Source organism: Schistocerca cancellata, chromosome 2 (assembly GCF_023864275.1).
Source record: "Schistocerca cancellata isolate TAMUIC-IGC-003103 chromosome 2, iqSchCanc2.1, whole genome shotgun sequence".
NCBI lineage: Eukaryota > Metazoa > Arthropoda > Insecta > Orthoptera > Acrididae > Schistocerca > Schistocerca cancellata.
In genome coordinates this window covers 781,232,134-781,247,848 of record NC_064627.1, presented here as the reverse complement: position 1 = coordinate 781,247,848, position 15,715 = coordinate 781,232,134, and the positions used below count along the sequence as shown (strand labels likewise).

General features: G+C 42.3%; 1 protein-coding gene across 1 annotated transcript in view; it reads left to right on the top strand.

Annotated features, from left to right (window-relative positions):
- Positions 1 to 14,426: 14,426 nt before the first annotated feature.
- The window catches only part of LOC126148354 (uncharacterized), a 58,172-nt gene continuing 56,883 nt past the window's right edge, over positions 14,427 to 15,715 (top strand). Inside the window, exon 1 of the mRNA XM_049915753.1 lies at positions 14,427 to 14,479. The gene's annotated coding sequence lies outside the window, so the exon portion shown is untranslated. The remainder of the gene's footprint in view (positions 14,480 to 15,715) is intronic.

The following is a 15,715-nucleotide window of genomic DNA, read 5'->3' as shown; positions in this document are numbered from 1 at the left end:
GAAGGAATTTAGTTTCTTCTTAAATCGTTTTATGCGCAACGTTCACAGATATCTCAAATAGGAAAAGCTCTTTATCCAGGTACGAAGGTTGCAAAACAAACTTCCCACAGTTTGTGTCAGGTTGGTCTTTTCGTCTGATAGCACTGCGTAAGTATTTTGTGTACGAGGTATTAAATTAGTGTTCCTGTAGCTGTGGGAATCATTGGTAGAAAACGAGTTTCACACCAATGGGTACAGTACTGATAAATATTCAAAATGATTATCAACCTATGTCTGCGTTCATCCACAAACAGAGGCGTATTTGTAATATTGAAGCTAGACTAGGTATCCTTGTCTTCCTTGAGTGGGCATTGGAAGGCGTTTACACACACTTATACGAGGGTAATCCCAAAGGTAAGGTCTCCTAAGGGACACGCAAGTGCCAACGCAGGCACAAACGAGAGATCCTTAATTTTAATGGCAAGCAGAAACCACAGTGTTGGCTGCATGGTGGCAAGGTGATAAAGAGCAAGACTATAGATACGAAGGTCTCAGGTTTGAACCCTCACCAGTCCCACAATTTTTATGTGTCGTTTTACACATATTTCCCCTGGGGCAGTGTTTGTTGATGTGAAAAATTCCGAGTTGCACTGTGGTCCGAATGCCACGTAAAACTGTAGGTTCCCCTATTAACTGGCTAGGTAAGTCAACTCAAAGGTCGGATGAAAGCAACAGCATACCACAAGTCCGTGCCTATTAAAGCACTGTGGTTTTCAAACCACTCTTGCGACTGATGACTGCTTTACTTTCTATGGGTTCCAAAACTAATGATCTTCGGTTTATTAATATTTTTGTGTTTTAATGCTTAACTTTGATACCAGTAAACGTAAGTAACCAGCCGAGCACTGTCACCGTTCGAGTTGTCAAGGTGGTAGACGACGATGCTGTCGACCCCAGTTACAATTTTGGCCATGGCTATGTTTCAGTCGAATACCTCTATGGGCCTTTCTGCGTATTTCAAGATATACTTTTATACACTTGGTACGCTTCTAAATTGATATCTGATAGAGCTGTATTTAGCAACATGAATCAGATATGCTTTCCGTGCAATATATCGGACAACACGTCAGTGCAGCGAGATTTCGTTTATGTGTTGCGCATGGTGCAAGAAATATTTGTGTTTTGCTTGCTTCTGTGATAGGTTTCACCCCACTGAATGCGAGCAAGCTCACGAATAGACTGTCAATAAGTGGAATTACGCAATAACACACCTAAAAGTTCTATTTTTGCATTATGTATCCCGATGAAAATAACTGTAAACAGGTTATATGCCTACTTGCTTATTATTAGCGCTTCTCGATGCTTTCCTCAAAAAAGAAAAAGAAAAAGAAGAATGAGAGAGAGAGAGACAGCGAGAGAAAACAGGAATGTATTTCAAATATCAGCTCGGTGACGCCATGTTCATCTCGTGATGTAAAGCAAGGGTAGTTGATAGGTACTATCTCGTTGTACTAGCGATATGTATGGCTACAGGGTTCTTTGTTTTCTCTCTGAAACAACTAGAACAGAAATCAGTAGCAAAGTAGTAAGAACACCTACTCAGTGCGCCAATTAAACACTCAGCCATTCTTGGTTATTTTGTTAATCGTCTGTAATGCAGTAAACATCCTTGATTATTGATTTGTAATTACTTCCATTGTTATTGTTATTCGTCACCCCACAACAGCTCTCCTATCACTCACTGCCGCCGATGCACGTAACGAACGGATCAGGATTAATGGAATGTGGGATGTATCGTCACGGAGAATATACACATTTATCTCGGCGTCTTGTGTCGGGGTAATATGAAAATCTCAATAAGAAAAGACGACAATAACACCCAACTATTTCTGTCCACTTAACACCATGACGACATACAAATTGGCGTCTCACTGTATTTTGATTGCCGGCCGGAGTGGCCAAGCGGTTCTAGGCGCTACAGTCTGGAACCACGCGACCGCTACAGTCGCAGGTTCGAATCCTGCCTCGGGCATGGATGTGTGTGATGTCCTTAGGTTAGTTAGGTTTAAGTAGTTCTAAGTTCTAGGGGACTTATGACCTCAGCAGTTGAGTCCCATAGTGCTCAGAGCCATTTGCACCATTTTTTTTTTTTTGTATTTTGATTATAATTCGTTAGCCTTTTTGCGACCTCATTTTAATACCTCGTGGGAGCAGGCATAATATTTTGCTTTTTGAACACCGCATAATAACACACAAAGGTAGTAGATGGAAGGATAGAAAGAAAAAATCAGACTCATGGGTGTGGATCCAGTTCATCATAAGAAGACTAAACAAGAGGGAAACATTACGAAAGCAATGAATACGCTGGTTAGTATACATTATTTGTACAGATCTGAAGATGAAAAAGCGCAGGTCTGCACAGTGCCCGCATATGCACTTTAGTTTCTGTCTTAATGGGCATAATTTTTAGTTTCTTCTCTTCTGAATTATCAAATGAATTGATTATTACGTGGTACAGAATAATTAGGTAACTGTGTTTCTTACAGCTTCCATTCGCACCAACATTTTTCTACATTCTCGTGCAATTCATGAAAATCATCACAACACTTCACATAGATGCAATCGATTTCGAGGTGCAAAGTGTTTGTTATCTTACTTTTCGTGACAGGTTGGTGAAGTTGATTTCCAAAGACTTTTTATTGTACTGAAATAATCTTTTGTAACAAAGTAACAAGGTAAGTGTTTTATTCGTATATATTTTGTGGGCAACTGTAATCGTGATGGAAGATTACACGCCTGAATGTTTGACACAGCTGGTAGGAGAAAACGCTGCATATTAACCAAACCCCGCGCCTCCTCTCCGTATCCTCCTACGACACGAGCACAGGATTCTCCTCCTATAACGCTACAGAGCTGTTCCTAGCACAGCTGAGAATTGGCAGCATCCTCACAAACATTTGGCAACACTGTGACAGTGCAATCACTTCCGCGTATGGTATTGAACTGACTCGCTAAATTCACTAGATATCCCCTTTCCATTTGAATGACTCGTGGTATATAATCCTCACGTAAACTAAGACACTCAGACAGAAATTTCAATTTTTTGGCTAAAGAAATGCTATTCTTCACATAAGTGAAAACTTTTAATAACTTTCACGATGTGTTTTGAGGCTGAGAAATATCATGACGAGAGTGGCGTGCTGGCAGCAGTATGTCCGTAGCCCCGTGGTACCGCCCGTGTCTCGTGTTCCAACGGTTAAGAAAATCGTCAGTTCTAACCGTGGTAGGGGCAGCGCCAGCGAGCTTTCTTCGTGTATTATTTCATGGAGCTGCGAATTCGCAGAAAAAAATCTGTAACAAACTCAGAAGAAAACCTTTACACATCAAATCATGTTGGCAGCTCGACTCAGTAAGTTGTGTTAATGGTCGTAGATCTCGGCTTTCTGACTGCCAAGCTGCTATACAATACAAGTGTCTCTGAAGAAATTCGAATCGACCGTCAACGATACGAAATTCAATAATGTTCTTCACTTAAGACTCCCATGCCAGGGTGATAAGTATGAAGGAAATAAATTGATTAGCAAATCGCAAGAAAATACTTTCCGCTCAAAGTGCAATGGTGAAAAACTTACAGTGCTGCACAACAGGTAACGCCTCTTTCCGCTGCTGACAAGCAAATTTTGGGTTTCTAGGAATACGTATCTTTATTTATGAAATGCAACATTTACATACCTGTTGAGTATGACACAGCATACCATTTAAACACAGACCCAATCGAAATTTAAGTGAGTAGTATTTTACTAATTCGTGCAGATAGAGGCACGCTTGTGTACAGATACTCAGTTTTGTTAAAACAGACTTACTTTCATCATAAGGTGGGTAGTTTTATTTCATTTCTTACAATACAGTACACAGTTTTCGTAAGGTTTCTTTTAGTGTTGTTAAAACAATACAAAACATGAGAGAGAAATTAATCATCAACGATATATGCGAATTCTCTGATGTTATCTATAACAGTCTGACAATTCACATGCAGTTTATTGATTACATACATGTAGAAAACCTGTTCTGAGTTAAAGCTGTCAAACAAGGTTTGAAGAAGAATAAAATGCCACTACCAGAAGACAGCTAATCTAAAAAATACTATTCTGACTATTTTGGCACGATGCACTCTCCCCATACATAATACAAAAGCTTCGAATGGTTCAAATGGCTCTGAGCACTATGGGACTTAAATGCTGAGGTCATCAGTCCCCTAGAACTTAGAACTACTTAAACCTATCTAACCTAACGCACATCACACAACACCCAGTCATCACGAGGCAGAGAAAATCCTTGACCCCGCCGGGAATAGAACCCGGGAACCCGGGAACCCGGGCGTAGGAAGCGAGAACGCTACCGCACGACCACGAGCTGCGGACCAAAAGCTTCGAGACGCATCTGCTGCCTGGCCGTCTATTAAACCCGAAAAGAATAAAATGACGCAGAAGTTAGCCTTTTTTCCACATGCGGCTATTTTGGGTTGAGAAATGAAGAGAATTATGTTCAAAGTTCCATTAAATTGTTAACTTCAGGAGAATTGCGTTTTAAAGAAATGTAGTAGCGAATGTAATAGAACACGCGACGTCTTATCAACAGTGCGCGACGCTTACCGTTTCGCTACTAGCTGTGACGTAGCTACAGCACCTCTGGAAGTGAACAACAGTTCCTCCACAACATTCCACAGTGCTGTGAGATGATGCATATGGCCGGATCTAGACTTCTGAGAGACAGACAGTTACAGCATTTCTTTTGCACTCCACGATGGTTTCAATAAACAGATAGCGCAATAGAGTATCTCAAATGGAAAGGAACACTTCCTATTTAAATTTCTGCATCCTACACTGTTGGCAGTTCTGTGTAGGTGGCAGTTACGTTATTTTATTTCGGTAATTACAAAATAGAGTCGAATGTAAGCACTGGGTAGCCAAGGCAGCTAGTTCATGGCGATTCGGTCAACCAAGTAAATGAATGTACTGAACATCCTGCAAACCACTACATGGAGCCTGTGTGTCAGAATTATCATCTTGTGTGCCGCAACAGTGTTATGATAGAGAACTGAATCGTAGAGAAGAGGGTTTGGAGGTCTGTTGGACTGATGCTAGTTGCATATGATGTTGGTCTCGGTTAGATCCCAACTTCTGCCGATGTTTTTTGATAAGGAGAGGCAAGTGAAGAAGGTATAATGGCATTGTGGTCTGAAAATCACATTTAACATGATATTCCTTCTCTACCAAGTAGACGTTAGGTGGAACCACAATAAAGTAAGGAGTGGCGACATGTAGAAACTCTATCACCAGTAACCTTTCTTATACCAGTTATTTATTTCTAGTGACGAAACAGACCCTGTGTATTGTCACAGGACACTTATTCCGTCTTTTATTTGAGCTTCGGTATGTCGATAAAATTGGTTCTGAACTGGGAATGCAACTCAGACTGCCCTTAACGCGGAATTTGATCCTTTCGTGACAATACAGCCCGACTACAACTTGTTGTTTGTTCAAAACTGCAGATTCTTCAACATCTCCACATATTGCGCATGAATGGGTTGGAATCCTGGCCTAGCACTAAAATTTTCACTATGTATTATGAAGCTCTAGGAGGAGAACACCTATCTGCTGGTGGATAATAATTTTTATTTTTAATGCATTTTCATTCGTTGTCAACACTACTGTAACTGACGTTTTTGACTCCCAGTGAGACACAGAACTATTTGCGACATCACTGTAAGTTCAAGGATGTTATTCCGAGCTGCTGGTGGAGAAAAATTCGGTAAGTGTCGTCTCTTTGTGTGTAGTCAACAACGATATGTGTGGGGTTCGATTCCTAGTCAGCACTGAACTCTTTGTTATATTATTTCTAGTTCAAACACGCTCACATGTCGCTGCTGGTGTAACAAACCCATACTTAACGTTCCTTTTCTCTAGCGATATGTGCCGGGTTGGAGTCCTGGGAAGGAAAAATTAATGTTTCGTCTCGTCATTTCGATTAATACATTTAGCTACTGCCGAGAAAATCCTATATGTCAAAGTTGATTGTGCTTCGATAACAATCCGATTAGGTTCTGGGTTCGAATCACAGTCCAACACAAAGCTTTACCTCACTGCATTTCAAGTAAGTTACTTGTGAAGTAGCAATATTTAACATCTCTCGTAGTTCGTTAACAGGGACAATAGATGCTGGGTAGGAATTCGCGTCCGTTAAAAATGTTACGTTATGTAATTTAAAGTTGATATTTGATAACTGATACTGTCTAAAAATGAGGTATATCACTCTCTTTATGCCTAGTCAGGAATGGCTGTTAATTTCCGTCAGCCACGAAATCTTAGCCTGCATGATTGGTTCAAATGGCTCTGAGCACTATGGGACTCAACATCTGAGGTCATCAGTCACCTAGAACCTAGAACTACTTAAACCTAACTAACCTAAGGACATCACACACATCCATGCCCGAGGCAGGATTCGAACCTGCGACCGTAGCAGTCACGCGGTTCCGGACTGAAGTGCCTAGAACCGCACGGCCACCTCGGCCTAGCCTGCATGACCCGGGTTTGAATCCATATGCAGAACGAGGGGATTCGTCTAGTCATTTGAAGTTCATACATATTCTCAACTAGCTGCTCGTGAATAACGTAAATTTTTAATGACATTTTGTGTTAAATAACAAGTATGGTATGTTACTTTGAAGAGGAAATCATGAATACGACGAACTTACTACGTGCATTACGTATGTGACTTAATAATGAGAGTGCTAACATTTCAGGTATGTCATTTGTTGCAATAAATGTGAGCTTACAGGCCTTAGGAACAGTCTTGTCTGTGATGAGATGTTCCCTGATATTAGTAGTATCGTGGTATTACTTTACATCCTGAGTTATTGCGATACAGAGCAGTGTTTTCTAGTGGTGATTTGTGGGAACCATTTTCAATAGTCAAACGACTGTACCAAGGAGCGATTAGAGGACCTGCTAGACAGCTGCGTTATGTAGGTCGCATGGGAATCAGGTGAAATGCAATTCAGGATGTTCGGATACTTTTGAGCACGACTGTAGATAAAATCAGAAGTTAAATATCAAATGTTTTCACCAATAGCGAAAGGATGGACCCTTAATTGACGATAGAATTGTTTTTGCCTGACTGGGATTCGAACCCAGCATCTAGCACCGTCGTTTTCTCGCCAGGAACAGACGATAAATAGCTATTGTTGGTTCATCAGTAGCGAGATGGGCGCATGTTTAGCTAGACATTAGGCGACAAAAAGTTATGTGCTGAATGGTATTCAAACCCCTTACACGTGGTCATGAAGAAACTTTAACTATCAAATAGTTTTCCAAAAATTGCTAGGAATGGCATGTTTGTACTTTCAATGATGTGATGGAAAATACTCTTCTGGCTAGAAGTTGAATCCACAACATGTCGTCGTTGGTGATCACAACGAACACAACGTCAAACCCAAATCCGTTTGCACCAGTAGAATGGAGAGGAATGTTTGAACTTGAAAAGATGTAAGGAAACGTTTGATCTTGTAGTTGTGATAAAAAGCTCATCATGTGGCTATGAGTTGAAACGAACACGTTACAGCTGACAACGCACGAAGAGACCATGAAAATGCAACTACTTTTCACCAGTAGTTCGGAGTTCACATGCTAGGGCTTGAAATGAAATAATGAATATTTTGTGCTGATCAGGATTCGAAACCAGATAGGTGCCTTTCGAGGACGTCTTGAAGAGTTTGCAATCTTCGAGAACACAGTGAAATCGAATTCTAATCCCAGTCCAGCACAACAGTTTTCAACGTCTCAGTTTCAAATAAAGTAAGAGCCTTGTGAACTTACATGCCCATTGGTTCATTAAATGAAATACGTTTTCTAGTTTAGGACGGCTTGCTGGTGACAGAGTCTCTGCCTTACGGGGTTTTTCCATCTGTCACAGCTCAAACGAATGCCCAGTCGGCAGCGAAGGGATGTTATCTTTACTGCGGATATTGAACTACGGAGCTTACTGGCGTTCTGCACTTGGCGTTTCTAGGGGTGAAGGAGAGCTACTTGTGTGTGTTAAAAATCTACGCCTGACGTGAGATGTGAACCTACACGTTTTTCACATCAATACAAGATTAATCAACCAGACCACAGAACCCGCTGCCAAGCACATAATTATGAATTGCAGAGTTTTCATTTAGATGTAGATGCAGATGTCAAGGACCGCGTAAGAGGAAGGAGGGCGGGATCTGGAAATGGCCAGAAGTGCAGAAGTGCTAAATATATGCGTGAAATGCTTGCAAAGTATTGCTTACTTAGATGTGTGTCACAGTTCGTTTTATCTTAGGACCGAGAGATAAGGAAGGACTGTTCTCAGAACGAAGAATGGGTTATAGGGAAGGGGAGATCAAAGAATACGGTTTCCTAGGTGGTGAGAGGAATGATAGAGAGTAAAGACAGCAGCAATTAGAAGAGAAAATGTAGCGTCATTGGAAACCGCTAGATTTGTTTACAAAGTTTTGGGGGAGTGTAATAGAAGGTCACTTGCGGTGATAGCGCCAGAGAGAGAGAGAGTATGAGAGAGAATAGAAGAGATATTAACAACGAGTAAACATAAATGTTCAAATGTGTGTGAAATCTTATGGGACTTAACTGCTAAGGTCATCAGTTCCTAATCTTATACACTACTTAACCTAAATTATCCTAAGGACAAACACACACACCCATGCCCGAGGGAGGACTCGAACCTCCGCCGGGACCAGCCTCACAGTCCATGAATGCAGCGCCTGAGACCACTCGGCTTATCCCGCGCGGCGATTAAACATAATATGAAATCGTTGGCGTATTGTGTGGAGGACGGAGGGTGTATTCATGGACGTATTTGAAATAACAAAAACTGCTGTGACAGAGTCCATCTACGCTGGTTAGTTTGTAAGTATGTAGACAGGGTATAAATGAAATCAAAATAGAATACTTAACAAACTGTATATTCACAAGAAACCCACTTGAATTAAAAGGGCAACTCAAAGGAAAGCTAACCCATATTGTATCTTTTCTGTTGCCACGCGATCTTCCACTAGCTCCCAATGAGGAAAAATGACGAAAAAGAAGACTTAACAAAACATTTTAAGAACTCTAATATTTTATCCAGAATCGTTCATTATTTTGTACTTGTATCACGCGTCTTGGCATAGAATGTATAAGCCGTCGGACGTAACAGCCTGAAGAAGCAACTTCCTCCCAGGCTTCCAGGACGCAGTCCCAAAGAGCGTCCGCAGTAGTTGGTTGGTTTCGTGGCCAGTTCTCTCTTAATGTTCTGGCGACTTCAGCCCACATGTTTTCCATGGAGTTCATATCAGCCGCCCGTGGCGGCCAGTCCATGACGTTGACACCAATCGTGGAGAGCCGCTGCTGAACAAATGCAGACTTGTGAATGGGAGAATGGTCCTCTTGCAATGTGACGTCCCCTTCTGCGTACAGCATTCGCACTGACGGAAACGTCACATTTTCCAATATGTGGGTATACTGCGCGCTGTCCAGAGTTCCTTCTATCCTGTGAAGAATTCCCGCCCCTCTCGCAGAATTCCAGCCCCAGCAGGTAACAGATAGCCGGCCACTTCTTCTCGTCGTGGTTACATATTCGCGTCGATGGCGAGTCCCTTGCGGCCTGTAAACCATTCATGGACCGTCGTTATTGGTGGAAAACACCTTCTCATCTGTGAAAATGACGTTGTCCCACGACGCCCTCAGATGGAGCTCCGCAAATGCTAGCCGGTATAAAACGTTGTCTTCGCTGAGCTCTTGTTTCACGGCGGATCGTCGTACATGCAGTCCAGCGTCCCCCAGCCTTCGGCGAATCGTGTCACTGGAGCCGGGGAAGTTGGTCTCCCGCCGCAACTGCTTCGCGTTCAGAAAGGGATTTTCTCTGCTCCTAGACACTAGGTCCCTGTCTTCCTGCTGTGAAATCACTCTCTTCCTGCCTGAGCCAGGAGCCCTGTTGGTGGCGCCTCTTTCAAGGCAGGTCCTCCACCATCTCGTTGCAGTGGTATGTGGTACGCCATACCGTCTGCCAGCTTCTCTGATGGAACAACCTCCTTCCTCAATGAAAGCGACGATTCTACCTAAGCCGGACGGAGTGGCCGAGCGGTTCTAGGCGCTTCAATCTGGAACCGCGCGACCGCTACGGTCGCAGGTTCGAATCCTGCCTCGGGCATGGATGTGTGTGATGTCCTTAGGTTAGTTAGGTTTAAGTAGTTCTAAGTTCTAGGGGACTACTGACCTCAGATGTTAAGTCCCACAGTGCTCAGAGCCATTTGAACCATTTTTTGACTCTACCTCGAAAAGACCTCTCCCAGTGAGCGATTACTGCAGACAGCCTGATGTGTATTTCTGCTTGCCGCTCTTATACTGATTCCAGGAGAGGAGGTAAACATATTTACGTCAAACGGAGCGGCAGAGGCAGAGGCATGCAGCGCAGCCGTGCTGGCTCGTCCCGGGTTGTTGGCCCACCAACGCCACCGCCAGCTCGCTCACTTGCGTCTCGCTTCGGCCAGCCTGGCTGGCCCGTAGCTCGCGAGCCGCGGAAATTAACATCATGATATCGCAGATATTAGGCAACACGTTACTAGGGATGAGTAAGGCCTTAAGGTTTGCAACTAAACATGCTACTCCTAGCTACTACTGAATATGAAGTTGATTATTAACGTGTCTTCATAACGATGTGTGCGGCGTTCGATTCTCAGTCAGCATAGACGGTTCCGTCACCTTATTTCTAGTTAAGCGTGTGCACATATCGCTGATGGTGGACCAACATTGGACATTTCTCGTCTGTTCCTGGTTAGACAACGACGGCGGTAGGCGCCGGGTTCGAATCCCGGTCAGGCAATACAACTTCAGTCGTCATTTAAGGTCCCAACCCCACTACTGGTGACAAACTGTGATATCTACATTCTGATTTTACGTACTTATTCAACAATCCGATTAGGTGCTGGGTTCGCATCCTTGTCCCCAGCGTTACATGATGGCATTTCAATTTTAAACATGTGCATCCTTTATTCCTTGACAATGCAACACTATACAACGTCTTTCGAGGTTAATTACCAAGAAGGTAACTGTCATGTTAGGGTTCCTGCTTTCGTACAAACATTATCGTCATTTACGTTCAAGTTGAGAATTGATAACTGATACTGGTGCAAACGTCAATATTTGACGTCACTTCTGCCTAGTGATCGAGTCTCGATAAGGCACAAAGCTTTGCTTGGCTAACAATGGCTTTACACTCTGGGTTTGCATCCGGATCCAGAACGAAGACGTTGGTCATGTCATTTAAAGTACAACTTCGTGTACAAGTAACTGTTGATGAGTAATGCGAACAATGATATTACTTGTGATTCGCTGTTAATGTTGGGATTTCCGTAGAGTGGTTGCCGCCGTTAATCACGTTTTCTTTTAACTGCTTAGTATTACATAAAGTTGATACGAAACCACTCCCCGTAGAACGTTGAACGACGTTCAGCATGTGTTGGGTAAACCTTTTAGACAGCAAAGAACTGGTTTCCAATTGAGATTCAACTTTTATAAATCCGTACACTGTCTCAAATATTTAACTGTGCCTAAGGATTACTGAACGATTTATGTGACAAAACTAGTTTTCCCATAACATTTGATATGTCACTTATTGTAATTAAGTTTAGTTTACAAACGTTATGGACTGTCTGATCTCTTCTGTACTATCGTGGTGTTACTTTACATCTGGACGGACTGTCATAAAGACCGGTGTTCTCTAGTAGTCTCTAGCGGTACCCATTGTGTATCTTACAACGACTGTACTGTGGAGGATTGCAACTATATGCAAAACAGATATGCTATGTTGGTTGCATACATTCAGGTGCAGCCTACACGTTGGAATTCAGGGGTGACCCACTTTTTTTGCTGTTGAGTGCACTTTTTAAGATTACTCAGATGACATTTTAATTACTTCCTTTCACGTACGTCTCGTGAAACGACCACGACGACAGAATCAGAGATATTACAGCATACATACGGGTATGTGACTTGCGAAATGTAGCAGAGGAGGAATTAGTGTTTAACGCCCCATCGACATCGTGGCCATTAGAGATGGAGCATAAGCTCGGATTAGGATAGGATGGAGAAGGAAAGCAACCATTATTCTCAACTATGAAACAGATTCTTTGTATCCTATACAATACGAACTTCCATGACTTTGCCAGAGTTTTTACTTCAAAGGTTTTACAATATTATTTTCAATAGTTTTATCGTAACTATATTACAGTTTTTAAGTAGTGAATACTGACAAATTTAATAAAGTACATACATGTATATGAAATTACAGAATTAATTAACTGAAGAATTATAACAGACTATTTTCTTGTGTTATAAGGCGCTGTGTATTACCGAGAGGTACTTTTTAAGATTACTCAGACGACATTTTAATTACTTCCTCTCACGTACGTCTCGTGAAACGACCACGGCGACAGAATCAGAGATATTACAGCATACATACGGGTATGTGACTTGCGAAATGTAGTAGTGGAGGAGATTAGTGTTTAACGTTCCGTCGACATCGTGGCCATTAGAGACGGAGCATAAGCTCGGATTAGGGAAGGATGGAGAAGGAAAGCAGCCATTATTCTCAACTATGAAACAGATACAATACGAACTTCCCTGACTTTGCCAGAGTTTTTACTTCAAAGGTTTTACATATTTTCAATAGTTTTTTCATAATCATATTACAGTTTTTAAGTAGTGAATACTGACAAATTTAATAAAGTACATACATATATATGAAATTACAGAATTAATTAACTAAAGGACTATGACGGACTATTTTCTTGTGTTATAAGGCGCTGTGTATTACCGAGAGGTACTTTTTAAGATTACTCAGACGACATTTTAATTACTTCCTCACACGTACGTCTCGTGAAACGACCACGACGACAGAATCAGAGATATTACAGCATACATACGGGTATGTGACTTGCGAAATGTAGTAGAGGAGGAGGAATTAATGGCCCCGTCGACATCGTGGCCATTAGAGACGGAGTATAATCTCGGATTAGGGAAGGATGGAGAAGGAAAGCAGCCATTATTCTCAACTATGAAACAGATTCCAGAATGAGATTTTCACACTGCAGCGGAGTGTGCGCTGATATGAAACTTTCTGGCAGATTAAAACTGTGTGCCCGACCGAGACTCGATCTCGGGACCTTTGCCTTTCGCGGGCAAGTGCTCTACCACCTGAGCTGCCGAAGCACGACTCACGCCCGGTCCTCACAGCATTACTTCTGCCAGCATCTCGTCTCCTACCTTCCAAACTTTACAGAAGCTCTCCTGCGAACCTTGCAGAACTAGCACTCCTGAAAGAAAGGATATTGCGGAGACATGGCTTAGCCACAGCCTGGGGGATGTTTCCAGAATGAGATTTTCACTCTGCAGCGGAGTGTGCGCTGATATGAAACTTCCTGGCAGATTAAAACTGTGTGCCCGATCGAGACTCGAACTCGGGACCTTTGCCTTTCGCGGGCAAGTGCTCTACCAGATGGAAGATTCTTTGTATCCTATACAATACGAACTTCCCTGACTTTGTCAGAGTTTTTACTTCAAGGTCTGCAATATTATTTTCAATAGTTTTTTTCATAATTATATTACAGTTTTTAAGTAGTGAATACTGACAGATTTAATAAAGTACATACATATATATGAAATTACAGAATTAATTAACTGAAGAATTATGGCGGACTATTTTCTTGTGTTATAAGGCGCTGTGTATTACCGAGAGGTTCTTTTTAAGATTACTCAGACAACATTTTAATTACTTCTTCTCATGTACGTCTCGTGAAACGATCGCGACGACAGAATCAGAAATATTACAGCATACATACGGGTATGTGACTTGCGAAATGTAGTAGTGGAGGAGATTAGTGTTTAACGTTCCGTCGACATCGTGGTCATTACAGACGGAGCATAAGCTCGGATTAGGGAAGGATGGAGAAGAAAAGCAGCCATGCCTTTTCGAAGGAACCATCTCGGCATTTGCCTTAAGCGGTTTAGGGAACTCATGGAAAACCTAAATCAGGGTGGCCGGACGCGGGTTTGAACCGTCGTCCTCCTGTCTCGGACTCCAGAGTGTTATCCATTGCGCTACCACGTTCGGTGCGAAATGTAGATGCAGGTGTAGACTACTCACAGTTACCGCAGTGTGGGATGTCTCACATGTCAAAACACCACGAGACTCAGTAGGTCGGTAAGGAAGCTATATTATTCCTTTGTAAGATTGCATAGCTGCATTGGGAATTTATGCTCTGTGCACTGTTCTCCGGTATCTCTGCGATGTCTAACAGGTGATAAGGCTCTTTCTCCGAATCGGGCATCGGCAGGCAGCAGCCGATTAAGCACGATCTGCGCGTCAGTTTGCTCAGCTGCTTGCTGCTGGTTAGAGGTGTTTACGCTCGAAGGGAACTAAGGTAAGGCAGCTGTGATTAATCCCGTTATTGCAGTGTTACTGGACAGCAGTCACGATTAATGCTGTGAAATGTATCCTACTCGCAAATTTTATGGCTAAAGCTGTTTTCGATTATTTTAATATCAACTTTATTGGACTTAGGGACGTTCATTGTTAACTTTTAGAATGCAGTTTCGGCTCTGCTACTTTCGTCATAGGGTAGAGATGCTAGTTTCCTGCATCGCTATTAAGTCACCAACAGCTAATTTTAATGTTACTTGAAAATATGTAACGCTAGCACTTTGTCACAGACATCCTGCCAAGGAGTCAGTCAGTGAGTTTTGCAGAGTGGAATACGCTGATGTCTCATCATGGTCTGTTGAGGGGACGCCTTTCAGATGTCCCATGCGCTAAGTTGTGTCAGGTGCTTACAACACTACTCTCGAAACGTATCTGGGTACATTGATACCCCCTTGCGTGTCGTCTAAGTGGTGTAAAGCCATGTCTTAGTACCAAGAGGAGTGTAGTTTTCACGTCTTTCTTTGAACCAGAAAGAATCACTACATATCATATTCGTTGTGAATCAATACTAGAAATCTGATGTGCCATTAGGAAGCATCTAAAGATATTTTTATGGTGAGAAACAGTATTCGTGTCACAAAACCACACCTCGCTCGTATGTTGCCGGCACAGTCCTGCCAAAGCAAAACTATGAAACAAATTTTTATTCTTTGACTCTGTATTCGTCATCAAAGACAACAGTCTGTTCCTATCTCAGCACTTTACTAACAGGTTTGCAATTCAGCAGGCGAGACAAATATGATACAAACACAGACAGCCAGATGATGAGAGCATCGCTCTGGAAACGAGTAGCTGTGTATAAACATTGCTGTATTATATATTGTGCGTTGCATAAATACAGTGTGTCATCGTAAGAGCGTGCAAAAGCTTAACAGGACTGAACAATTTGAGGCAGGGAACCTGGGGTCGGAGAAGCCAGCTTAAGGAGATAATAGGAATAAAATCACGTTACTGTGTACTTCTTTTACTGACGTTACTTATAGCTATCTGCAAATACCATCATTTCTACCTTACAAAATGTGTACCTTTGCTAAAACTGACGGTCATCAACCTCAATGCAAGCATGACATCGGCGAACCTCCCCTCCTAATCCAGCGACCAGGAAATACAGCATTGAGATGGATGCGGACATCCACACTGAAGTGGTGCGGTACACCGTCATGTTATATCCACATCC